Source organism: Halictus rubicundus, chromosome 16 (assembly GCF_050948215.1).
Source record: "Halictus rubicundus isolate RS-2024b chromosome 16, iyHalRubi1_principal, whole genome shotgun sequence".
Classification (NCBI taxonomy): domain Eukaryota; kingdom Metazoa; phylum Arthropoda; class Insecta; order Hymenoptera; family Halictidae; genus Halictus; species Halictus rubicundus.
The window spans coordinates 3,241,713-3,266,429 of record NC_135164.1 but is presented as its reverse complement, the minus strand read 5'-3'; the positions used below and the strand labels follow the sequence as shown (position 1 = coordinate 3,266,429).

At 40.5% G+C, this 24,717-nt stretch overlaps 1 protein-coding gene and 2 long non-coding RNA genes across 3 annotated transcripts in view; 2 read left to right on the top strand and 1 right to left on the bottom strand.

Annotated features, from left to right (window-relative positions):
* Nucleotides 1–24,717, top strand: part of LOC143362119 (uncharacterized) — a 144,188-nt gene that overhangs the window by 19,073 nt on the left and 100,398 nt on the right. The window lies entirely within an intron of this gene.
* Dpr12 (defective proboscis extension response 12) overlaps nucleotides 1–24,717 on the bottom strand; it is a 160,007-nt gene that overhangs the window by 106,659 nt on the left and 28,631 nt on the right. The gene's annotated exons all lie outside the window — the stretch shown is intronic.
* Nucleotides 21,314–21,917, top strand: LOC143362319 (uncharacterized). Its single transcript, XR_013083622.1, has 2 exons — nucleotides 21,314–21,477; nucleotides 21,852–21,917. It is a non-coding gene; the product is annotated as an uncharacterized LOC143362319 (long non-coding RNA).

The following is a 24,717-nucleotide window of genomic DNA, read 5'->3' as shown; positions in this document are numbered from 1 at the left end:
CAATGGCGGATTAGCACTTTCGGTGTTAACCAGCGACCTCAAATAATTTTGCCGATAGTTCACCCCTTTACTATTTTTAATCTCTTTTAATTCCTCGATTTAAAGTGTAGAACTATAAATACTATAAATATGTAATATCCCGAACTCCTCAAATCCGTGAAATATAATGAAAATGATCGTTTCGTGCATGCCGAGCCGCACACAAATCGTATTCGGTAAGAATCCATTTAATTACGAGCTGAAGGGGCCTTCATTACTTCTCATTAATTGCTAATGTTTCGAAGCTGTTTCGGTTACCATTTTGGTATTCAGATGTACGCAATAATTAAACTGAATTCGTATGCGAAATTACGTATTTCTGGCTGTGATTTAAATATAAGGCTTTGTTCATAATAATGTTTCCGACGAAGATTCTCTTTTATTGTGCTCGTCGGGCACGTATGTAATGCATACTGTGTGTACAGGAGTACCGAGCGTTACAGACGCGATACAAAGGAAACCGAAGTACGAAGAATAATTTTTTCAGCACGGTCGTTTAACGGTATTCAATAGCGACTTTGTCCTCCGTGAGCACGAAGCTTTACCTACTTACATTCCTTTATCCTCTCGCCGTGTTACAATTTTTACACACAATAAAACTTTGTGCTTCCACTCGATTCAATAAAATGATCAAAACACGTAAAGAGCATAATGCAATGTTCGCCGTTGGCATTCTTTTAGAATGTCAGCTTCGAGAAACATATTTGCGGACAATTGTATGACACATTTTTATGTTTGAGGTATTTTGTAAAGAGAAATCGAATTGTAATGAAATTATTTCGAGATAAATCTTGATAACTAAACATTACTGCACAATTATTAAAAATAAAAATAAAAAGAAGGACCGTGCTTGGAACAGATCGAACGTTCGCGTATTATTGAAAATGTCCGGACTGAGAGTTTCTAGGGTTTTGGTAAAAAATTTCGGGGAAACATTTGCGCGGGAGTCGTGCGCATTTAAAGCTAGCAATAATCCGTTCGCGTCCTTCGATATTCGACACGCGATAAGTGGAGAGTAAAATTATAGGGGCTTAGAGCGATCGTGATGTAGCGTCGGCGATTTATTTCCGTCAACCGACCGATTTCAGGTACATGCCTTCCGGTAGGATAGGATTAATAGCGGGAGATTAGAAACTCAATTATACGTGACGGACCGGCTATCGCGTACACGGGCCGTGTAATAATATTTTAGGTTGAGAACGAGACAGATTTTTCATTGAGCAGATTCGTCTCCCCTGAATAAATTCCAATCCGCCAACCGTTTTCTCGTATCAGAAGAGAAATGGTATGCGAGGGAAAAATTATTTACCGTTCACTGCAAAATAATAAAAATATTCGTGTAGCAATATTTTTTCAGCGATTTCATAGTCGTTATGAATCGTACAAGATCAGGACGTGATAATGTAACTGCCTCCTCCACTCGTACAAATATAAGCGATCCTAAATGCAAATACACTTATGAAAACGAGGATATTAGCCACGTATTATGGCAGTGCAAACTTTACGAGACTCCGAGGGCAGAACTAATCCAAAATTTGTAATAATATCACGATAGTTATTCAAATCATGAGTTTAGTGATAGAAAGTAACTCGTCAAGAGTAACAGAGAATAAGAATATTTATTCATACAAGTACTAACAATATTTACTAGCAGTTTGGAAAGGGTCGGCAGAAAATTGTCTACTCCCCAAGAAACCAATTATTTCCTTGCCAGTTTAAAATGACGAGTTCGGGTAATGAATATGTTGCAGATTTTCCATTACGCGCTATTTAGGTCATGCATTTCGTTACGATTGTTATTAATATCGCAACAAAACAAATTCGTTACCGTTAATACATCTATGCAATCAGATTTTCATTTTACGCTCTCATTACGTTTACATTAGCTTGGATGCAGATTTTTCCCTATAGAAATGCGCGGAACATCAGTCATTTTCCAGGGGCCGGCTGATTTTACATACAAAGCGAGCGAATGGTCGGAAAATGTTCATAGTGTACGTTTCTTTTCATCGGATATTTGGAATTCATCAAGCGTGTGTAAACTTTTGTGATTGGCTGACTGCGGTTAGACTGCAAATTTTTATGCTGGTAGGCTTAGCTTAGTGAAGTTTACCATCGATTTCTAATCTTAATTCGTCTCTTCAAAAAGAAAAGAAAAAAAAAAGTCCAAGTCGCGCGGTCCTCTAATCTTAGAAGAGTTATCGTCCTTTGAAAAGCGTCCGAATATTAGTGCGAGTGGCTGTGATATTTGTGGAGCTAGTCGCAGTAATTAATCTCGGTACAAAGGTGCCTAGATAACGAAAGAGAAAGAGATTCAGCCGATAGATAAATGGCGTTCTACTCGTGGCACCGGCCATTATTTTATTTTATTTGTTTTTTTTTATCGGAAGAAATATACTCTCGTACGTGTTTCACGCGGTACAAAATGGCAGGTTCAGGAACGGGCGGTAACGTATACAAGCGTTTCTACCGACGAATCGAGAGGACGGGAACGGGCGCGGGCTGTTAACGACAGCATCGTACGACCCGATTCTGTTTAAAACGCCGGCAGTATTTAATTGATGGGCGGGGTAGTAATCGACGACACACCGATTGGTCGCGCGACGGGTTTAATATTAATTACCGGAGTTTGTTCCCGTGCGTTACGGGACTCCGGTGCGCACGGAATCGAATTAAATCTGTATCTTGTGACGTTGCCGGCTAAAATCGTTCGTGTTCGTTTCCCAATTGTGTTACCAGCATTAATAGGCGGCACGCAATTAGAGTGCTCGAGACCCTTTCTTTGCGCGACAGATTATTGTTCGTTGGCCTGTTAACGCGCTCGCTGCGCCCTCTCAAACAGCGCACAGGCTTTTTGTCGACTTATAGCAATGTCTCCATACATGTAAAATCTTCAGGGCCGTGTGTACATGTAGAAAAGGATAATAAGTAAACAAAGCAACTTGTCTAGTGACGAGACATTTTGTTTTTAATAACATATTGCTGACATTTTTCTGATTGAAACGACACCAAACACGACACTGTTCGGATCGCATTTACATGTTCTATTCACTATACAAAAATTTCAGTATACGAAATTTGAGATATCATAGGTTTGGAGTTACTATTTTTGTAGTACTATTCGTCGAATATTCAATATTTATTACAATGATTGGTTCTCCTTTTACTATTGGTGAACAAAGCGTCTGTCCCTCTGATAGAAAAATTGGAAGTTTGATATTTTACAAATTTTATAAATTCTATTCGAGCTAAAACCACCGCAGAATTTTTTCTACGCCATTCCTATCAGTATTAGGACGCTTTCCAAAAAAGTTTTACGGCTCGTGTCTTAAATAGAACCCATCAAAAAGTTCCATAACTTTTTCGATCCCTGAATAATTTGAGAACACTGAACGTATAAATTGAATGGATAGTTTTCGAGTAAAATAGGAATCCGTCTCCGATATCGGTTTTTCCGAAATTTTCATATCCGTCGATATCTTTTTATTTTTATAACCACAAGACACACGCGTCCGCCTGGCAAAAGTGTCAATAATTGCGTTGTTATACGTCGTGATTTTTTTCTATTTTATTCAATGTTGAACATTGACAAATAAGATCGTTCTTCGATGTATTCGTGCGTATAAATTTACGTGTAAATTAATGAGAATAATGATGTTATGGACGAGCGTGATAACGTTGTTGCTAAATCTTACTTTTACCCGTTGCTCGTGTTTACTGATATAATGTTACCGATGTTCATGATGATTAAACATACTATTGCTTTGAAATCTTAAACCGCGAGTCCAGTCCGTTATTATATGGCAACGAATTAAAAAGAAAATGCGTTTGTGAATACCCTCGTTATTACGAACAAACACTGAAATTATATACAAATTTATGTTTCCTTTCAGATGTTCGTTCTCATCTCTTGCTTTCTTTTTTCACATTTATAGTTCGCGCAAATGCATGAGCAGTTTATTTATTTATGAAAAGTAATCAAAATTGTACGGACAATTACGTTGTATAAAAGAGTTATTATTAGACTGCGGATCTCTGTGCAAAATAAAAATAGGGAGTTACATAGAAATTAATTTCCCCTGTTAATAATTTTAATAGGTTGTAAGTAACTAATTTAAATTCTTTTTAGGAATACTTGTGAAATATTAATCACAACTATGCATGCTTCTTGAGTAGATACAAGAAAATCAAGTTGTCGAATGTTTAATAAAAATCGAAAGTAACTACTTTTTTGGACAAGGCATTGTTTGGTCCACTTTGCGTGTCATTTATCAGCCCTGATTAAAACGGCACGAACTTCCTAGGTAATCTGATATAGCTAGCCAAATGACCCAGTTAGAAGAGGAAGGATGATCCTATTGAACATTTATTAGTTGCTATAACGAAACTTCGAGAACATCCCGTAATCCAATTCCTACGCCATCGATATTTCCTGCCTCCGTGAAATATTGAAATTATTCTTTCCTTTACTAAAGTCGTATTCAGCGTCGATTCTATCAGGCTGTGTAATAATATTTCCCAGCGAAACAAGGAGAACACGACACGCGTTACACGACCTGATAATTTAAATATCGATGCGTTCCTCGCCGCTCGAGAAATTCCATTTTGTCGTCGTCGGAAAAAAGGAAAGAAGGTTCGCGTCGGAAAGTAAGTGTACCGAGGACGGGTCGCGCGCGCGACGGCCATTTTGCGCGCACGAACATTGTTTCAGATATACAGCATTATCTTGAACACGTAGCTGTCCCACGAATGAAAGAGTAGACATACTCATTCAGGGAACAGACGTCTGAAGAATGGACGTCCACGATACAGACGGTCCCGCGAATAGGCTATAGAGCTTCCGACACGGGAACTCTCTTTTAATAAATGAAAAAGGACGTCTATTGAACGGCCGTGCTATGTTTCGACTGCATTGTCCTAAAATTTGAGGCGAAAGCATCCCCGCGATCGGACGCTGCATTAATTATCGCGTGCCGGAGAGATACCCTCTACACCGTGCTCGAATACAGATAAGAATTACACTGATTACTCGACTCCGGAACTTTATTAACACTAAATATAGATTTATATTTTTCACTAAAAACGTTTGAAACATTTCGAGGAAAATTGTTTTACGATAAATGAACAACGGAAGAACCTTTTCATACTACATTATTTTCATTCACTTCAACGATCGAAAGGACAGTACTATTAGATCTTGCAGAATTAATACATAACAACAATCTGGGTGTAACACAGTATTAACGGAGCACACGGTATGCTTACACGATCCGCGTTTATTACAAATAGAAACGGCAAACGATAGACGGGCATTAATTGATTGTATTCGAAAACAAGCGTGCTCGATTAATTTAGAAATTTCATTTTCCTGCAAATTCACCAGAAAATTTAACTGTCCATTTCCGATTAGTTTCTACGCGGGAAAAACGAAATGATTCTCGTTCGATATGCCATTGGCCCGGACACTGTATAATCCGTCGTCAATACCGTATCGTCCCCATAAGTAGAATTAGCGAGCGCCGGTCAGACACGTGAGCCGACTCAACGAATAGGGAGACAAATGGACATTCTACGGGAAAAATTACATAGATCATTTACTAACGTTATTCATAATAAATTTAATATTACTCTAGAACAAGAGTAACATTTTGACAATAATAGGGCCGTTAAAAATGGTCGCGCGTGTCATTTTCCTAATTTTTTTCTGAATAGACAGTAAATTCTGACAGCACAGTGAATTCTCGATATATGTCAACACGACGGGTCTTGTATCGTCCAGGAGAGACACCCGAGCCGTGTTATGTTTACTCGGCGTAGTGGGGACAGTTCCGCGACGTTTATAAACCAGGCCTCGGCGACATATATAGAGACATCGCATCAGGTTGCCGAATTACTTTCGCACGTAAACTCATTTTTCGTTCGATTGCGCAGGCCGGGCTGCACGGACGTCGCTGCGAGAATCGTCGCGAATGCATGTGACGACCCAATATTCAGCGAGCGTGAAGCAAATGAAAAAAAAAAGAAGAAGAAGAAGAAGAAAAAAAGAAGCGGAGGGAAAGAAATTGCTGGCCTAGTTGAGACGGTTCGACGAAATTCGCAATTACCGTGGTGCAACGGTATCCGGCCTGGTTAAGATACGAATTTACAGCCGGTCACGAATCATGCTTATTTATGCAGGTCTCGAGTGTTTGCGGTCGTGTTTGCACGCGGATCCAGCCGCTTCGCTATAGGTATACACCCCGCGAGCGATCAAACCCGACGGATATTAATTGTTCATCATTGGCCCGCGGTCCCTATCACAGTCTCGCGAGGACTTTCCCCTCGATTAGATCAGATTTCGATTTCATCGGCGCCTCGCCCTCGGAAAGCCACGTGACAGCTTAAAACATGCGTGTCGCGTGTATAAATAATATATACTAAAAACGGGACACCTATTCGGGAATATCGGGGGTTGTACATTTAAATTTAACGCGACACCACTATCACCCCTGTTACTTTCGACCGCGTTCTCCACTACGCTCCGTGGTTTCGTTTAGGCGATTCGGGAGCTCCGCCCTCTTCCGCTCGCCCCTCAGTTTCGCCGATAACTGAGGGAGTAATTAACGCACCGTCGAAACTCTTGGCGTTCCGGGTCAGAGTGACGTGTGCTTTCAAAAACGAATCTGACAGAGGAATGTGGTGGTGGGAGTGAGGACGGGGGGAGGGGAGGCTAGGATAGGTGGATATGAGAGGAGGAGCAAGAGGAGGGAATGGGAGAGGATTAATCGAGTCCGACCCGGGGACAGAACAGACACGGATAAGTAGAGGGACTGAAAAGCGAACCGTGAATCAAGAGCGGGGGAGGGGATGTTTCTGAAAAGCTCGCGGCTGATCCACTTTCATCCACTTTCTCATCCAGCAGCATCGAGTGCATCAATATATTCGGTGGGACATGATTTACGACGGCCATTGTTCGCCGGGACGTTTATCTGACCTCTCTCCCCCCCCATCCCCGACCCACCCCATCCCCCTAACTCACCCACGCGAAACGTTTCGCACGAGGGACGGCACTCGCGGCGTGTTTGATTGAGGTTTACTTTGCGAGAAGGGTGGGACAAGAAGTTTGCCGGCTCCGCCGTAACTCAGCGCAGAAGAAAGAAGGGGCTGATACAGGGTCCGGCGGAATAATCGGACGAAGGGGTTTTGAAAGGCAAATGAAAAAGGCGGGTGCAGATACCGTTCAAACTTTTATTGTACAATCAGCGGCGGCGATGTTTTGCAAGCTCGTTTCTTCGACTGAAGGTTGCTGCCTCGTCACTCCCCCTTTCAAGCGTTTGCGACCCAAGTCCCGGAAAATCCCCGGGAAAACATCGTAAAGCTCTCTCGGCGCTGGGTCTTCATCAAAACGATGCTCCAGATGTTTTATTTCACAATTACAGCCGTCGATGTACTCTCCGTGCCTGGCAAAAAGTCTCGCGGGACGGCACAAGGGCGAAGAGGTCACTCGCTCGCTCCACCTATCCCCACCGTTGACGCGCCAGTAGGCCAATGCTTAGGCTTTGACGTCACACGCTATATTGTGTGCACGACCGATTCAGCCAATACAGCAGCTAGAGGCGTGGCCCACTCTGACCAATCAGCCCCGCATTCCTGTCACGGGACTTCTTGCGCGGCACGCACAGTACATATATTATCAGAATAATTACTCAAATCTGACAATCAGTTTTGCTATTTTAACACTAGGTTTACGGGACCCGTCAAAATGACGGGTTCCAATATTTTTAATTTACGATTATATTGAGCTTGTGAAGATCCATCTACGTGGAATTATTCAACAAATTTATTTCTTTGGGTATATATTATTTAAAAAATGGCTAAAAACTTGAATGGACACCTTCTTCTTATTTTTATAAGGTAATGTGAAATACTCACTTCTAGTGCTTCGTAAACCTAGTGTTAAATATGATTTATTAGAAAAATGATCGGCGTCGAACTAAAATTCGCTGGGATTTTTAGTCGCCTCGGTAAACGTCGCCGTACAATAAATATAAATTTTCTTTGTCTTTTGCGAAATGATTGAGGACAAAGGAGCTATAATTATCGAAGCTGTGAAAGAAATGGTCGCTCGTCGAGGGGTTCAATTATGAACGCTTGACCATTTTTCAGGCTGAGATTATTCAGGACACGTCTCGCAGTTTAGTTCATTAGTTGCATTCATTGTCAGCGGAGTTCCAAACTCTAGTTAAAACATGAAATTTGTGGATCACTCCGGTACCGCATACCTCGACCCCAAACGTGGCGAACTCAGGCTGGGCGTTGCTGAAATTAGGAAGCTAAGTTCGCCAACTTTCTGTCTCCGACCAACACTTTGTGCAGTTCCAGTTCTATACGGAAGTCCTTGGAAAGGAGAAGGCGAAGTCAAATCAGACGAAAAATAAACTATTAACTTCACGGCTCGCGAAACACTTGGACAGAGCTAGTCAAAATACACTGTACTCGTTTCTACTCGGCTGGCTGGCTGGCGCAATTCTGCCTCGTAACGTAAAGTCAACCTAGGCGAACGCAGCCGATTGCTATATTAAAACGCTAAGAGCTTATGAATTAAAAGAGCTAATGGAAACGGCGAGTATTATTTTTACGGGTGAATTCTCGATATATGTCATCAACACGGGTCTTACCAGCGACATGTTCCGTCCAGGAGTATATCCCCGCGGTAGTGGGGATAATTCCGCGACGTTTATCATCTAGGCCTTGGCGACATATACAGAGAAATCATTGTATTTGCTAGTAGAACACGGCTTTGAATAGAGCTTTATTTTTCATCACAGAGAAACACGGTTTACAGTATACCATTATTGTATTTAAGGTGCTCAGGCTAGCTGCTACATACCGGGTATCGAGTGTGCGTAGACTTTTGTGATTGACCGTACCCTGCAGAACCGATATGGAGGATAGGGGAGTCGCTTATGGTCGAGGGAACATCTTGAATGATATTCCAGTCGAGTGGAAGGAAGAGCCAGGACGAGCACACGCTATGTTATTGTTCTCCTCGTGAAAAAAAAAGTCGGATCGTGTCATAGATTTAGCACGACGTGGCGGGAGATAGGGCTCCGGCAGGAAAAATAAAGATAGTCGTCGCCGCCACCCCCGTGGAAATTGATAGATGAACAAAGGGAACGCGGAATATTATTAAAACGTGGAAGCGGGGGTGGACTAATGAATGGTGTTGCCTTCTCTGCGCTGCGCAAGGAAAATAAGAAATAATCGAGCGGTGGCCGGGGGAAGGGGAAGAGAGGGTGGAGGGTGCAGAGGGTGGAAGAGCGAAATCCTCGATGAATAAGCGCGGCCCGTATATAAACCCGTCATATTCGCATTAACGATATGAAAGGAATATTGACTTACTGTTTCTGGGATACAGTGTACAGAGAGTAATGGAGATTTATCGACGGTGGGCTTTAAACGTCCCCTTCCCGTCGTCGCCGGCCTTGTAATCGTCCCTTACTACTTGAGTAATCATGTCGCGTTTATTTGACCGTCCTCGGGTTCCTCTGCCTCCGTTCCATGGACCCCGACAGCCGTCGAGAACGCGTGCGTGTTTTCCCTTCAAACAGTCCCTTATTCTCCCGGGTAAAGGCACTTTCTCCGATTCGAGGAAGCGAAGGGAAACGAGGGAACGGTGCCAATAAGAAAAATTAGTATTAACACGAAACCTACCATGCGCGGTCAAATGACCGTTTTTGAAATTTCGTTTAGAATTTCTTGTGTACCACTCTACTGTATCGCCATGTAACTTATTGACTTTTCCTATAATGTACGTACAATCCATTTTTCAATATTCACAACTTTCTTTATTGCTTACTTTACGAACAAATTTTATAGCATGTCTTTCTATTGTAACCCCTTAACTTGTACGCTCGAGTTAATTCGAGCGCGCTAAACAGGCCAAACTGTGCACACTCGAGGTAATTCGAGCGGCGTTGTACTTTATGCTGCTATAATTTTTCACACTCGAATATAATCGAGAATTGAAAATAACAATGTGAAAGCAAAGAAAAAAAATCGTTTTATTGATATTTATCATTGACATGGGATTGCAAGCTATATCACTTATTTATTCAAGAATAAAATATAGCCTTTTTCCATGGAACAAAAGCGCAGTATATCAAAAATTGATTTTTTTTGGCCGGTTTTTTGAAAAAAAAACTGTGCGTTAAGGGGTTAAGATACATATTTTTTTTTGAACCGGTCATTTGACCGCTCATGGTAGGATTAGGTATACATGCAGGCAGGTTTAGTGTTTAGGATTTTAAGCGTTTTTCCTTGCAACCACTTAATCAGTTAAATCAGTATTATATTTTTAGTGTTAGCAGAGCCCAATTTTATATATTTTTAAATAGAAGAATTTAACACCAGGTAGAACCACTCATTTCAGGTTTCTGAAATATTAGGTCGCGTTATATCTGGACAAACACACTTTTGGGGTTTATGCAAGTAATTAAAAATGAATCACATTGCTCTGGCATTTTTTGCGTTGAAAAGAAAGCAGCCATCATTTAACTGTAGATTTCATTTCGATGAAACGTTTCAACCAAGATTAAGTGATATTTTTAATTCATTTTGTAACAGCTTGTAATCTATGGTTGTTGGTAAAACATGTTATTACAACGGACATACGAGAGTACCTGCAAATTGTATTTTATAAAGCCCTACGATTTTATCTTTCCGGCGCGCTTAACGTACCGGTTAATACATTTGCTTAATTATCGTTCCTCCACGCAACGTTAAAATATTCAGGTTTCTATAAAAATAATCAGTTTAATTATTATAAATTCATTACCGAGCTACGTGGAACGTGAACATTAAAATATGAGGGTAATATAAAAATGTATTATAAAAGCAAGGAACAAATTAAGCAGAAATGTGAAGCAACGAAGAGATTTTATTGCTGTTAACATGCGGAGATTGTGCAAATATTAATTTTTATCGGCTTCGCGTTCTACATGTACAGGGTGTCCCGAAAATGTTGTCAATCAATCACACAGTGTTTACAATTTTCTATGAAATTGTCCCTCCGTTCAATAAACTTTTACGTTTAACCAGAGATACAAAACCTAGCCAGGGATATTCATTTTTGTGTGCGAAGGATCTCTTTATCATTTAAAACTGTGTAACTAAATTTAAGGGAACTAGTTAGCGACGTTAGTGCGAGGGCTATTTGCGACAGTATTATCTTTCACAGTACGTTCTACAGAGACAAAGCAGTAGAAATAAGGAAGACAGAATAGGGAAGTTAATGCTGATAGAGTGGGAGTAGGTCTCTAAGCTCCAAAGCTCATCTTGGATAGCGTAGTATTATAGTGTCTCGAAGAGCCCAAAGTAACCTTGTGAATAATACCCTAAAAAATGCACTCTACTCCTTGCACAAGCGTAACTTCTCCATCTAATTTGCAGCTATTATCGTGTGCAACTGTATCAGACTCGTTAATATAATCAACATTACACGCAGCGTACTCCACAGAACATTTCTTTAAAAACCTCTCCCAGCATAAAATAAAAATTTCCTGTATGGATGTTCTTTCTGGATGTTAACAATCTTTCATATCATTCAACTGACACTATAACTTTATTTTTGCGCTCACAGCTGACTTTCTTCAATTGTTCGCACTGCAAAGAGAAATTATTTTTTGTGACGTCTACGAGCAGAAAATGGTCTTTCAGGAACGTAGGGGAAAGTGGCCTAATTTTAATCTTCGTTTGTGCAGTAAAACAGGACATTTCTCAGTTTGTAAACTGGTCTGTCGAAAAAGTTAATAATCTGCGCAAATGAACCGTGTGCACACCGTGAGGAAATTCAGTTTTCATCTTCTAAAAAAAAAAAAAAGGAAAAGACATTGTTATTTGGTACACCGATCCGTTCATCTTTATAGAGTGTTCTTGATCAGCATTCAGTCGCTTTGAGTCTTTGTGCCTGGATCGGTCCTTGATTAACCCGGAATGAATGCAAATGTATACATATCAGTTCCACGTGACCACTCGAAGATTGGGAGCAGAATGTGACGATACGCTCGCGCAAGTAAGCACGATCGATCCGAAGAGTTTTTTGCCCTAATCGAGTGCCTATATACTTGCGCTTCTTGTGACCCGCACGGCTTCCATGTTGGAATATCGGAGGGCTTTTAAACGGGATATGAATAATCCCAGGAGGCGGTTCATTATTCATGCGAACTCTAAACATTAAACGTGGAAAACCGGAATGCCTCGGTCAAGCGCCCCGCCCGCGCGCGCGCGCGCGTTTAATCAGCGGCATTTTAAATAACAAAATAGTGCCAAACAGTCGCGACAAATGGGTCTAATCGTTTATGGTAACGGCACGTTTTGCGTGAAGAGTATAGATATACAGATATATATCCATATACAAAAATCAATAATGAATGTTAGCCGACGTGACGGGCACGTCGTTCATTTGTTTCTGCGTCAGATGCCTATAGAGATGTCCTAGGCGTTTTTGAACAGAAGCATCTCGGCGCAACGCGTTTGTTTTTTTTTTTATAACGATTCACTCTCAGTTCGAATCCGGCAGCACACGGGAGAACACGGATAAAATAAAGTATTTGCATTTTATTCACGAGTATACCTGCTTCCTAAAACCAACAAAGAGTTTATCGAAAAATTGATTAAATCGAATCCTTTGTGTACCGAGCTCTCACTTTTAAGCGTTTAAACAATCGCCGCGATTCAGATTGAGCTGTTTTTTTCGATGGATTTTTAAAACGTGCAAAGTCGACAATAAAAAGAGCAAAAATTTCCGACACCGCCTTGGATTATTAAATTTTTCAATCGATACGAACATATATATTGTTCGCGATATACATGGTAATTTTATTTAGCCGTGGCACCGAGATTCTTCACGATTCAACCGAAATCAATTAGTAGATCACATAAATTATGAGAGTCTTTTAACGAACATCAGAATTCTATTAAAGTGTAATACAATCCCACTACTGAAAAATGTATAAAGCATACTTAAAATATACGTAACACATCAGTATAAAAAGAAGGTGTCAATTCCGCGCAAGCAAGTGGGTCATCGATAAAAATTACAATAGCAGCCTATGCGAACACTATGAATATAGAAGAATAGATATTCTAATCAACTTCAATATTTCTAAATCGGTGAATAAAGCTGGTAGCGAACGCGTTAACTTTCCATGTGTACTTGTGAACGACAGCGTGTGTCGTTGACGTTACTGAAAATTTACCGATAGTTTTTTGCGCGAAAGCCAGCCACGTTATGATTGGAAAATGAATGGGAAACGAGCAGCCGTCGCGTCGCCGCGACGACGAAACTTGAGGGCCGGGGTTGCGCATATCAATAGCGGATGGGCGACGGTGTCATTATGCTTGGCAACCGACTGTCCATCGTAAGCGTCACAACGTGCCAGCGGACACCAACTATCACCTGCCTCTGTGTGCAACCACGAGATAAACCTGATTACTTGGTGGCAGCAGAGAGTTCGCCCGGATACAGCTGCCCCATTGCCACGTGGTGATATTCCCCCGTTCTTCGTAACACGTCGGCAACGACAACTGATTTATACTCGGCTAAAGCAGTATTGAACGTCGCCCATGCAAAGTGTGTAAAGCTCGTAATCGCATTATCAATTTCCTCCGACTGGAGATACCCAGTTAAATAAATCCTGCGAAGTGTCTCGTCCCCATTGATCGACGATGTACACCTCACTGTATTTATGCCGAGACGTATGATACTATTCATGAAATTGTGGCTATTCGAATGAATCGGGCGAGTACAATCGGGCAGGGGTTGATTATACATGAAAAAATACGTCGAAAAAAAGGAATAACATTTTTTCGTTTGATGCCTCGTTTCCGAGAAAATCGAGTTTGAAAATCGTCTGACGCGTCTGATCCATCACCGACCTATTCCACTTACTGCGTACAGGGTGCCCCAAAAATGTTGTACAACCTCGAAACGGGCCGTGCTTCGGTTCCGACCCGAAGTTACCAAAATAATATTATTGAAGGAATGTTAATAATAAAGTTTTTAAAATATTTACCAAAAATGTACAAAATGAGAATTTAAAAGATTTACCAAAAAAGGTATTTATTAGAAATGGTTCTGCGAGGAATACAGTTTGAATTATTAGGCATTAGACAAGTACAAATTAATAATGCGTAAGATGTTTGTTTATTAAATTTAACATAAATCAGACCATTAGTAGAAAATAATCCAATCTAAATTCTCGAATCGCAGAGTTCATAATTGGAGCCCGACGATCAAGGAATAATTACTGTTAATAAACAATACCCTATCACAACCCTGCCGGAGAGGATCGTATTTCGTTCATTAGAGAATTATCGACTCTCACTATCCTATTAAATATTAATTCGCTTGAGACGATGGAGTATGTTCAGCGGTACAGGGGTCGATGATTGTGCGTCGGTTTGGGCAGTACACTTAATCTGATCACGCAGTTTAATCACGGCAACACGCGGGAAATGTCATTTTACGCGACACTCTTTCACGTAATGCGGAAACGCGTTTTAAACTTTCGTCTGAAATACAATTAATCAACGAAAGAAATTTTTAATTACGTGAAAGTTGAAAATAACAGTGCGAGCTTAATGTTATCAATCTTCGTTGCGTTAAACACGGTAAAACTATATTACACACCTTCGTTACTTGCATTGTTTTATACGTAGAACTGGAATCGAATAATCGTGTTCCAATTAGTTAAAATCGTCGATTATCACGCGACTCCAAGTACATAGATGTACAAAATTTTCCGACACCTGAGGTGTCGTTAAACGATCTATAATGCCCTCTGGTAGACCGTAATGGTTCTCGAATATCAATATTTGTTGGAAATACAATTTCCTTGGCAATTAGGCGCGCTGGCCGGTTCGTAGTCTGATTGTCCGTCGAACAATCGCACGGTTAATGCCGCGCTGCACAGTGATCGATAATTCTGAAAAATCCGTCAAAAGTCAATATTGCTTACAAATTTTCCAAACAAGTCAAAAAGGAAAATATTCTTCCAATCACGAAAAATTATAATCGAAACGTGACGAACTCCCAATTATTCAATTTTTTCAGAAAGGTCAAATTGCCTGGTCAAATTGTTTAGGGAAAACTAAATAGTTGCAAGTAGAAGACACTTATAGATGAGTCGATTCCGTTACGCATTGAAGATAGAAGAAAAACTGCATTTGTTACACAGAATGGACATTTTCAATGGACATGCTTACCATTCGGATTAAAAACATCGATCAAAACAGACTTACAGAATTCTCCGTGAATTATATAGATGATATACTAATACATTCACCATCCTTCGAAACACATATAGAGCACATTAAAAAAATACTAGAAGCGATAGTAAAAGAAGGATTCAGATTAAAATTTAAAAAATGCACATTTGCCTCTGACTCGATAAAATACCTGGGCCATGTAATCCAGAATAATTCGGTAAGACCAATTAAAGATCATTTAGCTGCTATTAGAGAATTGCCCACTCCAAAAACAATAAAAAATATAAGACAATTTTTGGGAAAAATAAACTTTTACCATCAATATATACCAAATATCATATATAATGCTCATCTAATTGCAAAAATTGTTTTCCCCATTTTCTCGTGAAAAATCGACCGCGTCGCACGTCGATCCGGCGGTCGCTCTCGCGGCGATCGAACCGATCGACCCAGATCGAAATAATAACAGAACGGCTAACGAGGGCCCGGCTTCTCCCTCGTTTTCCTTTCCTTTACAGGGATGCTTTTCACGCCGGCTGGGAACGTGACGGGCTTCCCCAACGCCTTTTTGGCCGGCTTCGATGCTGCCTGGCAAACTGCTTTTCCCTTTCCCGAGCGTAGGAAGCCGCGGCCCTCCTCCCCTACACCCCCGCCCTCTCCGAGGCCGTCCTGGCTCATTCTTTGTCCCTGTTTTTCTCCTCCGTCGTCGCGCCACCATTTTCTCTTTCTTCGTCTCACCGTTGAATTGGGTCGAGTGCATTTTGTACGATCCCAGAAAGCCGCGCGATAAGTCGGAGGATGCGGCCGTCGCGTCGTGTTGGTTACCTCTCGCGTGTTTCGCTTCCGATTCGTTACGCTTCTGCTGCTCGGGCTCGGGCTCGGACTCGGACTCGGGCTCGGGCCGGGCTCGAGCTCTGCCTCGGGCTCGACCGAGACCCTCGGCTCTCTCGTCAATCAAACAATTACTTCTCGAACGTACGTGGGGAAACGATGAGTGCGCACGTCTCACCCTTAACGGCGCGCTCCTCTCTTTCTCTTTTCTCGTTCTGCAAGCGAGATTTTACAGCTTCTTTCGACGGAGATGCAATTCTGTTTGTAAGTTTGCCGGTAGATATACACTACCGGGCGATTATTCCACAATTTTTGGAAGTCTGTGGCCCACGGCCGAGGATTTTTTAATAGATCCTTCAACGGCGCACATACGGCCGAATGACCAAATTACGACGACAAAAATATAAAGTGAGATTTTATTTGAAATTCTGGTTAGAAATGCTTATAAGAAGACCGCTTAATAATTATCTTCGGAAAAGTAGCTACTTAGGGTTAATTGGGGTCATAGAAAAGGGTCAAGGGTCTATAGTATGTTAATTAAACAAAAAAATTAAATAAATTAAAACACTAAATTATTTCTGTATGTTTTAGTGAGATATAATATGCAATAAGAATATTATTTTACAACCTCATTGTTATTTTCATCATTATCATAAGCATCATCAGTAGCATCATCATCGTTGCTTTCATTACCATTACTATAGAAAGTAGGCATTCTTAGCATACTTAATACAACCTGATTGAACTTTGCTTCTTTTTCAAGCCATTTCACGTGTTTGTTGTTAAAACGATCGTACATATATTTACAACCACGCCATTTCATCATAAGTTTCGAAACAAACACTTTAACTATACGTTTTATTTGTATTATACAATGTTTAGAAAGTTCACTAACACCAAACTTGTCGAATATATACTTTAACAATCGTTCGTTACACTTAAATGACGAAAACTTGAAAAACTGTTCACTTCTTAACACATCAAATAGTTCTTTTCTCGTAATTTTCATTTCCTTTACAGCGCGGTCGACGCGACTACCTGTAAACAATCCGATCCATTGATCGATAGGGCAAAGATGGGGACTCATTTTTTAATTTTTTATATTGGTTATAAGCCATTTTTTCGAACTAGTAAAGAAAAATCGGTGTACTATTTGGAACTTTTTTTATAACTCTAGCTAAAGTAAGCATATCAATATTTTTTAACCAAAAATAGTATATGATAGAACATACTATATTAACAGTATGTACAACTTATCTTTATGTTAGCAATAATAGCAGATGAAAGTACGTACCTGACGCTTCAACATCCAATTTAAATCGGAGAAAATAGGATGAACGCAATTACGTCGTCAACAATACTGGCGCAAACAACTGAGATTCGCCGTCCGAACCATAACCTCACTTTGCGCATGCGCACCAACTACTATGTTGCGTTAACAACAAAAATTCTCACGCTATATTGTAGGCCGTTTCTTAGAGTACGTTATGATGGTATTTGTCATTAGTTTGGAGAAAATTTTTAAATCTACTTTTGTCATCGTAATTTGGTCATTCGGCCGTATGTGCGGAGACAGAAACATTAATCGTAAACCAACAATTCACAGATGCAGAAAGTTTCTATTGATCTATCTCTACTGATGAAAATTTCTTGACGACATATTAGATAAGTCATGGAGATCGATGGATGGAAATATAGAGTTTATTGCTATTGTAGATACGCGACCAGAATACCAAAACAGAGTAGGGGGAGTTCCCCTAAAACCGGACGGCACCTAGCACCGGACAGTAGCGATATCTTTAAGATTTGAAATGCAATGCGATCGTCATTTCACGTGAGCAGTAGTGAGGATAGATCCAAGCACAATCAGGTTTCGACACGTTCCAGTCGCATGTGCATAGCTGGGAATATCAGTCCATTGTTGCGTTTAAGTACAAGCTAGTGTATCATACAAATTATAAAGTGTTACATCCATCAATTTTGGTTAGTAGAAAAACTTATGAGTGGCATTATTATGTCTTTTGGTAAGTAGTTTTTTTAATTACCTCTGTATTTTGTATATACAGTGCACTGGTTGATACAAAAAATCATTTTTTTTATGGTTTCGGTGTCCCCTGGTTCTGGACAGATCATTGTCCCCTATCATCGGACAATACAAATCTGAATTTTACTTATTCATATACGTATTAATAATAATTATTCGGGAAGTAATTATTATTATTTTGTTTTCAGTGGTTAAAAATCACTTAAAAAAAAATTTAAAAAAAATTAAAGAACATAAATAAATAAATGACCGAGGAGAAAGAAAACAAAAAGAGGATGACAGAACAAATAAAGAATTCGGGAAATAAGAGTAAGACAACCAGAACATTAAAACTACGAGAGTCAAACTTGAAAACCAGTTGCGTGGTTTGTTTAGAAAACAATGAAGAAGACTGGATTCAGTGTTTTAGCTGCAAAAAATGGGCACATGAAGCTTGTGCCGATATCCCGGAATCTGCAGATAACTATGTTTGTGATCGCTGTACATTATTTTGAAACTATTTTTAAGCTACATTCTCAATGCATGCAATGTCCGGTACTAGGGGACACTTTACGAACTGTGCAAATTCTATACCAAACTTCGATCAAAGTTTCAATTAATTGTTAGAATAAAATTATTTCTTTTCTTGGTTTCTACTGATTGATAATGCTGTTAAGTTATAAATAAAATGGTATAGAAGAAATGAAATATTTTATTCTTTTATTTATTTAAGAAAAACCTCAAGTGTCCGGTACTAGGGGAACTCCCCCTAAGCAACATTGCGTTGTAAATAGGACGAAGATAAAAGTTTGAAGAATTATTTACGGGTTCGACGGGCCGCCATTTTGTCCGGGCAAGAGCCGTGGACCCTCGAGCCTCTAATTACGAGGCTCTTTGCCCGCGAGACGCGTTACCGTTGAATGCGACGATGCAGTCTGAGCGGAATGACATAATGCCGAATCATTGTGTCCGCGTTGGATAGCGCGACTCGAGACCCGGGGGGCAGAATGGAACTTGGAAAAGATGGCCGTCGAGTGGTTGGAAGGAGAGCAGAATGACGCGGGAAAGAGGCGACTTAGACAGTTTGGACGGGGAATCGTCGAGCCACCTCATGGAACGCCATGAGCCCCGGTAAACGCTATACTCGACGGTCTCTCGCCATGGGGAAGATTGGTCGAGCTGCGGGGGAACGTTCGCGGGGCTGAGGCATTGTCTTCGTTAACAACCGCGCGTAATTTATTGCAATTAAAGTCGGGCATTGTCGCGCGGCGTTATCGGGAGCAGGAAATGTACAATGTCTGAACGGTGTCCGTGCGGTGTATTAAATTATACTTAATCCAGCTTCCGAAAGCTCGGGAGATTTTTTCCCCGGTCGACCGACGTTGCCGCGGCGGGCTACCCGCGGCCATAACTTTTCGTAAGCGACTCTAAGCATTATTCTAAGTTACCGTTAGTCAACGGCGCCGAGCGCCGCGGCGCATACCGGCAACTCCATTTAAGGCGCCGATGCCACGGCATCCCCGGGCCGCACCGACGCCGCAAGCACTATCAACTCTTCTTTCCCGTGTAATACACAAGCTGCGCGGCTAACTTTATAGAGCAGATTACACCCGCGTGTTTCGCGCATTAACGTCAAACTCTTTGCCCGCGAACGTTGCTGATGCGACGGCCCCTGCGCGCGTCGAGTACAGGTGCGCATTAGCTGCACCCAACGATACTCGATAAAAGATGAACCCGTGTACCGTTACTTACAGAAGAAGCTCTAAGCTCTCAGCGGATCATTACTCCGCGACGCGGTAATTATACGGGGTGTAGGGTGGCTCTTATTTTCGATTTTTCAAATTTTTTGCGGCATTTTTACATGTACGTCTACCATCTAGCTGGACTGATTTCTTCTTATTTTAATACAGTATTAACACTAGGTTTACGGAGCATTAAAAGTGAGTATTTTACATTACTTTATAAAAATAAGAGGAATGTGTCTGTCAAAGTTTTCAGCCATTTTTTAAATAATATATACATAAGGAAATAAGTTTGTTGAGTAATTCCACGGAGATGGATCTTCACAATCTCAATAATCGTAAATTAGAAATAGTAGAACCCGTCATTTTGACGGGTTCCGTAAACCTAGTGTTAAGTTGCGAATATACGTTCAGCGACACTATAGGGAACAGGGAGACAAGTTGTATGCATTTACGAGAAAATCGAATAAGGGAAAAATGATTAAAATTCTTAAGAAAAGAAAATATTTTTTGATGTAATTTCTGCTCCTTAAAATTGACCAGGAAATTGTATTTTTATTTTCGCAGAAAGATCCTCCAAGTACATTGATCACCAACGTTACACGAAGAGGAGGAAGGTGTTCCGCTGCGTCAAAGAGAAGCGGCCAGAACTAACCAACATAGACATGATAATCTTTCTTTATTCTTCTGGAAAGATCGCGTGGGATACCTTTGTAAATTTCGCGGGATCGCTCTTGGGATCAGCCTGTATGGCTAAGGAATTTCCCGAGGATAGCCCCGAGCAAAAACTCGAAAACTTGTAATTGTAGAGGAGAAGTTCGGGCAACGTTTTAAGGGTGTCGTCATGCAAACCCTTGAGAGAGAGAGAGAGAGAGAGAGAGAGAGGGGTAACAGGTTTGCAAACAAGCGAAATTGCTACCTAAGGTCCTGGATGCCCACGGGGGTCGTAAATTCGAGCGCTCGAATACTTTTATATTTCGTAATATATTGCCTGCGAGAGGAAGCGAGCTTGTCAAACAAGTGCGTCTTTAAACATGAACTTCCATCAGGCTTTATAGCCCGAAATAGATCTTTCGCCTTGACATTAAGACTTTTCATGACTTTTCATTACGTGACGTCTTCCCTGCCCAACTCGGGATGATATTGACTTCGACAATGTTTCAAGGCATTTCAAAATCATTACGATATATGTCGCACATACCTAGCTGATAAAAGTCGCAGAACTATCCCCACTACCGCGGGGTATACGACGTTCACGTGGATCAAAGAATAATATCTCCTGGACGGTACTTGTCGGTGGCGAGACCCGTGTAATTGACATATATCGAGTAGACACTGTACAGATTTTCCTTTGACAATTATTGAAGTTATAAAATTGCATCCATGAGAAGAAATAGCAGATGAAAAACCATTTTAACGCAGACAAACTGCCGCACAGTGGTCCGGATTAAAAAATTTAGTGACATTTGAATATAACTTCTGAAGCGTAAGAGATATCGACACGAAATTTGGACTCAATAATATATTATCGTTATGTTACAAATGGGTGAAAAAAAATAAAAAAATTATTTTAGTAATATTTACTTTGTATTTGTTATTACATACTTTATGTTACGTAATTATTAATTCTTTAGCTTCTTGATCTAAATTTCTAATTTTCTTTGTACGTGATTTTATCCGTATATTAGATATATAAGGATCGGACGTTAGGAATAGTCTAAGCAGTGTATCTTCATTTGTTAAAGTTCGAGAACATTTTCTGGTGTTTTTATATCTAATTGCTTTAAAATCTTTATGTCGGACTTCTTGAGCTTCCTCAGAAAGCTGCCCAATTGGTAATAGTGCCCTTGGTATTATAACATAAAAATAACTGTAATACAAAAAATTGCTCCGAATATCTCACTATGCACGCTTAGACGATTCTCTTTCAACTGAATGCTAAAAACACGTCGAACATATTGTGACAGTCGAATGTGTAGCGTAACATAAACATTGCATACAAAGTATTGCAGAGTAGGGCGATGGATTCGAACCGCAGCTACACAGGAGTATACATAAAACTATATGGACGGACTGAACACTGACAACATTAGATATCAATAATTTGTGAAGTGGGACGAAGGGGGAAATATTTCTTGTGTGATTATATAAAAGAAGATGTACTGTAAATATTGTAATTTTTTTAAAGCAGAATTCTGTGGAATTAAAAAAATATGCTCTATCAATGTAGAAAATTTCGCAAATTTTTCCTAATATATTCAACATTATTTCTTTAATAGAATACGTGCACGAATTGCTATTAAAAAACAATACTTTTCATCGCAAAAGTCTGCTCTTCAATTAAAAAAAAAAAATCGAGAGAAAATATTAAATAGGAGCGTCAGGATATCTCATTAAAGAGAAACAATTTTTGTGGCGAAAAATGCAGTTCTCAAAACGTCCAAGTTTCAATGTTTATTACAACCGTAATATTGATTAAAATGTACTAATTTTTTCATTTTCGAGGTCCATGGACATTTAACACTAGGTTTGCGGGACCCGTCAAAATGACGGGTTCTAATATTTTTAATTTACAATTATTAATATTCTAAAGATACATCCATGAGGAATTATTCAACAAATTTATTTCTTTGGGTATATGTTATTTAAAAAAATGGCTAAAAATTTGGGCAGCACATGTTCTTGTTATTTTTATAAAGTAATGTAAAATAGTCACTTTTAGTGCTCCGTAAACCTAAGTGTTAAGAAATAATGTTCGTTAATTAGATATCGAGACGAGAAAGTTCGTTTTTGGGCTAAATGTCTCTTATTTTTCCGTTCCGGAGCACTGTGTGCCGTGAAACTTGAGAGATTAGATTGTCACGGCACATCCTTAAAAATGTTATCGCGAAACCCCGGGGCATTGAGAACCGCTGATCCAGAGGATAAACGAAGGCCATCACCAGCGGTAAGACGACTAATGAGTGACCATAAACATGGCCGATCACCATCTTATCGTAGAACAGGCTACCGCCGGTACACAGGGACGGATATAGAGGGGGTGGGAATAGGGATTGGTGGGGATGGGTACGAGCATCGCTAACTTCCAGAAGTAGTCCTATCGCGGAACAACCAGATACGGAGATAGAGGGTGCCGGCGGGCAACCTCTTCTAAAAGTGGCACCTAAAACTTTAAATCTCGTATCTCACGCCTAAGACGCCGCACCCCTAAATATTTTATCCCCTAGCCACCCTCCTGCTCTTTCCTTTCTTCTCCGCGGAACGCTCGCGCTTTAAGTTATCTTTTCCCCGTGAATTCATAAGCGGACCAGTATTTCGGTGTCCGCTCGAACTTTTCGCCCGCGTAAAAGGAAAACTCTTAACGAGAGGAACGGTTTTAAAATAAGGAACTTTTCATAATAATACACGATCCCTCTCCCCCCACGCCCCTTCCACGTTCCAAATGGAGAGCCGAGTCTACTCCGGTGCCGTTGCGGACTCGAATTACATCGCCCTTTAAATTCCTACGGTACTGGAACCTTTGAGACAAAGGATCTCTCGAGGAACGCTCTTTAGTCCGCCGCGGGTCCTCGTTTGAATATTTCGTAAACGGCAAATACGGGGATATTTTCCTTCGATACGTCTGTTCCGTCGCGGGTTCAGCGAATTAACCCTCGAACGGCGTTCTAATCCTGTAGATTTCGCCGGGAAAATACCGAAAATTCGTGATCTGAGGTTGAAACTTGGATTTTCGCCATTTTCTCGCAAAAATCTACAGGATTGCATAAAAACAAGTTAAAGATTTATGGTTTCCTAAGGTGAAGTTTAACCGGTATATCTCTTTTCAGATCGATTCTGTGAAATATCTTGTGTGAGAAAACCTTGGGGAACAAAATTTTCTAAAATTATATTACCGAATTGTTGACATTTTTATGGATCATACGTATCGTTAAAAATGACGTGTGACGTCGAAAAGAGGTAGTCAACTTGAAGAAAATATACGAAAGATGCGAAGTTCCAGGAAAATAGATCTTTTACCACTTCTCCTTTTCCTTCACAGCGTTTTATTTCTCCTAGACAAACTCGAACTTACTGTTCCAATTATGTGACTCAGCTTGAACGAAGTTTGTTCGAACTTGAAACAATTTACCTTCGGTTAGCTTAAATAATTACTTTTTATAGACATAGAGGGCATGCGACAGGTAGATCGTAGAACTTTCTACTTTCCTCTTTCGTGGACAAACTTGCAACCGCAATCCTGTAATGATGTCTATCCCATTGTATAATAATATACAGGATGTCCCAGGTTTTGCCAAATTTTGTCAGTATATTCTACAGGTCACCAAATTTTGAAAAATTTTATTCACAAAAATACAATATATTTACTAGCTGCAGTCACTAAATTAATTAACTATCTAATATAGGTTGATACACGTAATAGCTGCGGTGCGATCAGTACATCTAACGGCGGCTACTGATAACCGCCGCTCCTGGAACAGCTGTAGAAACTTTGCCGTTCGCGATGCTAAAAACAGAGGAACTATTGTTGAACATTATTAACGAAACGGGACCTATTCTGAAAAGGCGACGCATTTAATTTCTCCAATTCTCGCGCCGGTGTTGCAGGTCGCGCGATAACGTCCCTGCAGCTTGTTACGCAAACAATTCGCAGTGCCACGGATTTCATGCAACGTCAATAAATTAGTAGCAGGGTGCTTGATAAAGGAGGGTCCTTAATTTCGCGCAATTACCGGCGATACTACGTGGAATCGATGTAACGAATGTTTTCGGGGCGGGAGGACCGGGGGCGGGGAGGGGAGGGGAGGGTGAAATTGCGACTGCACCGGCGTTACC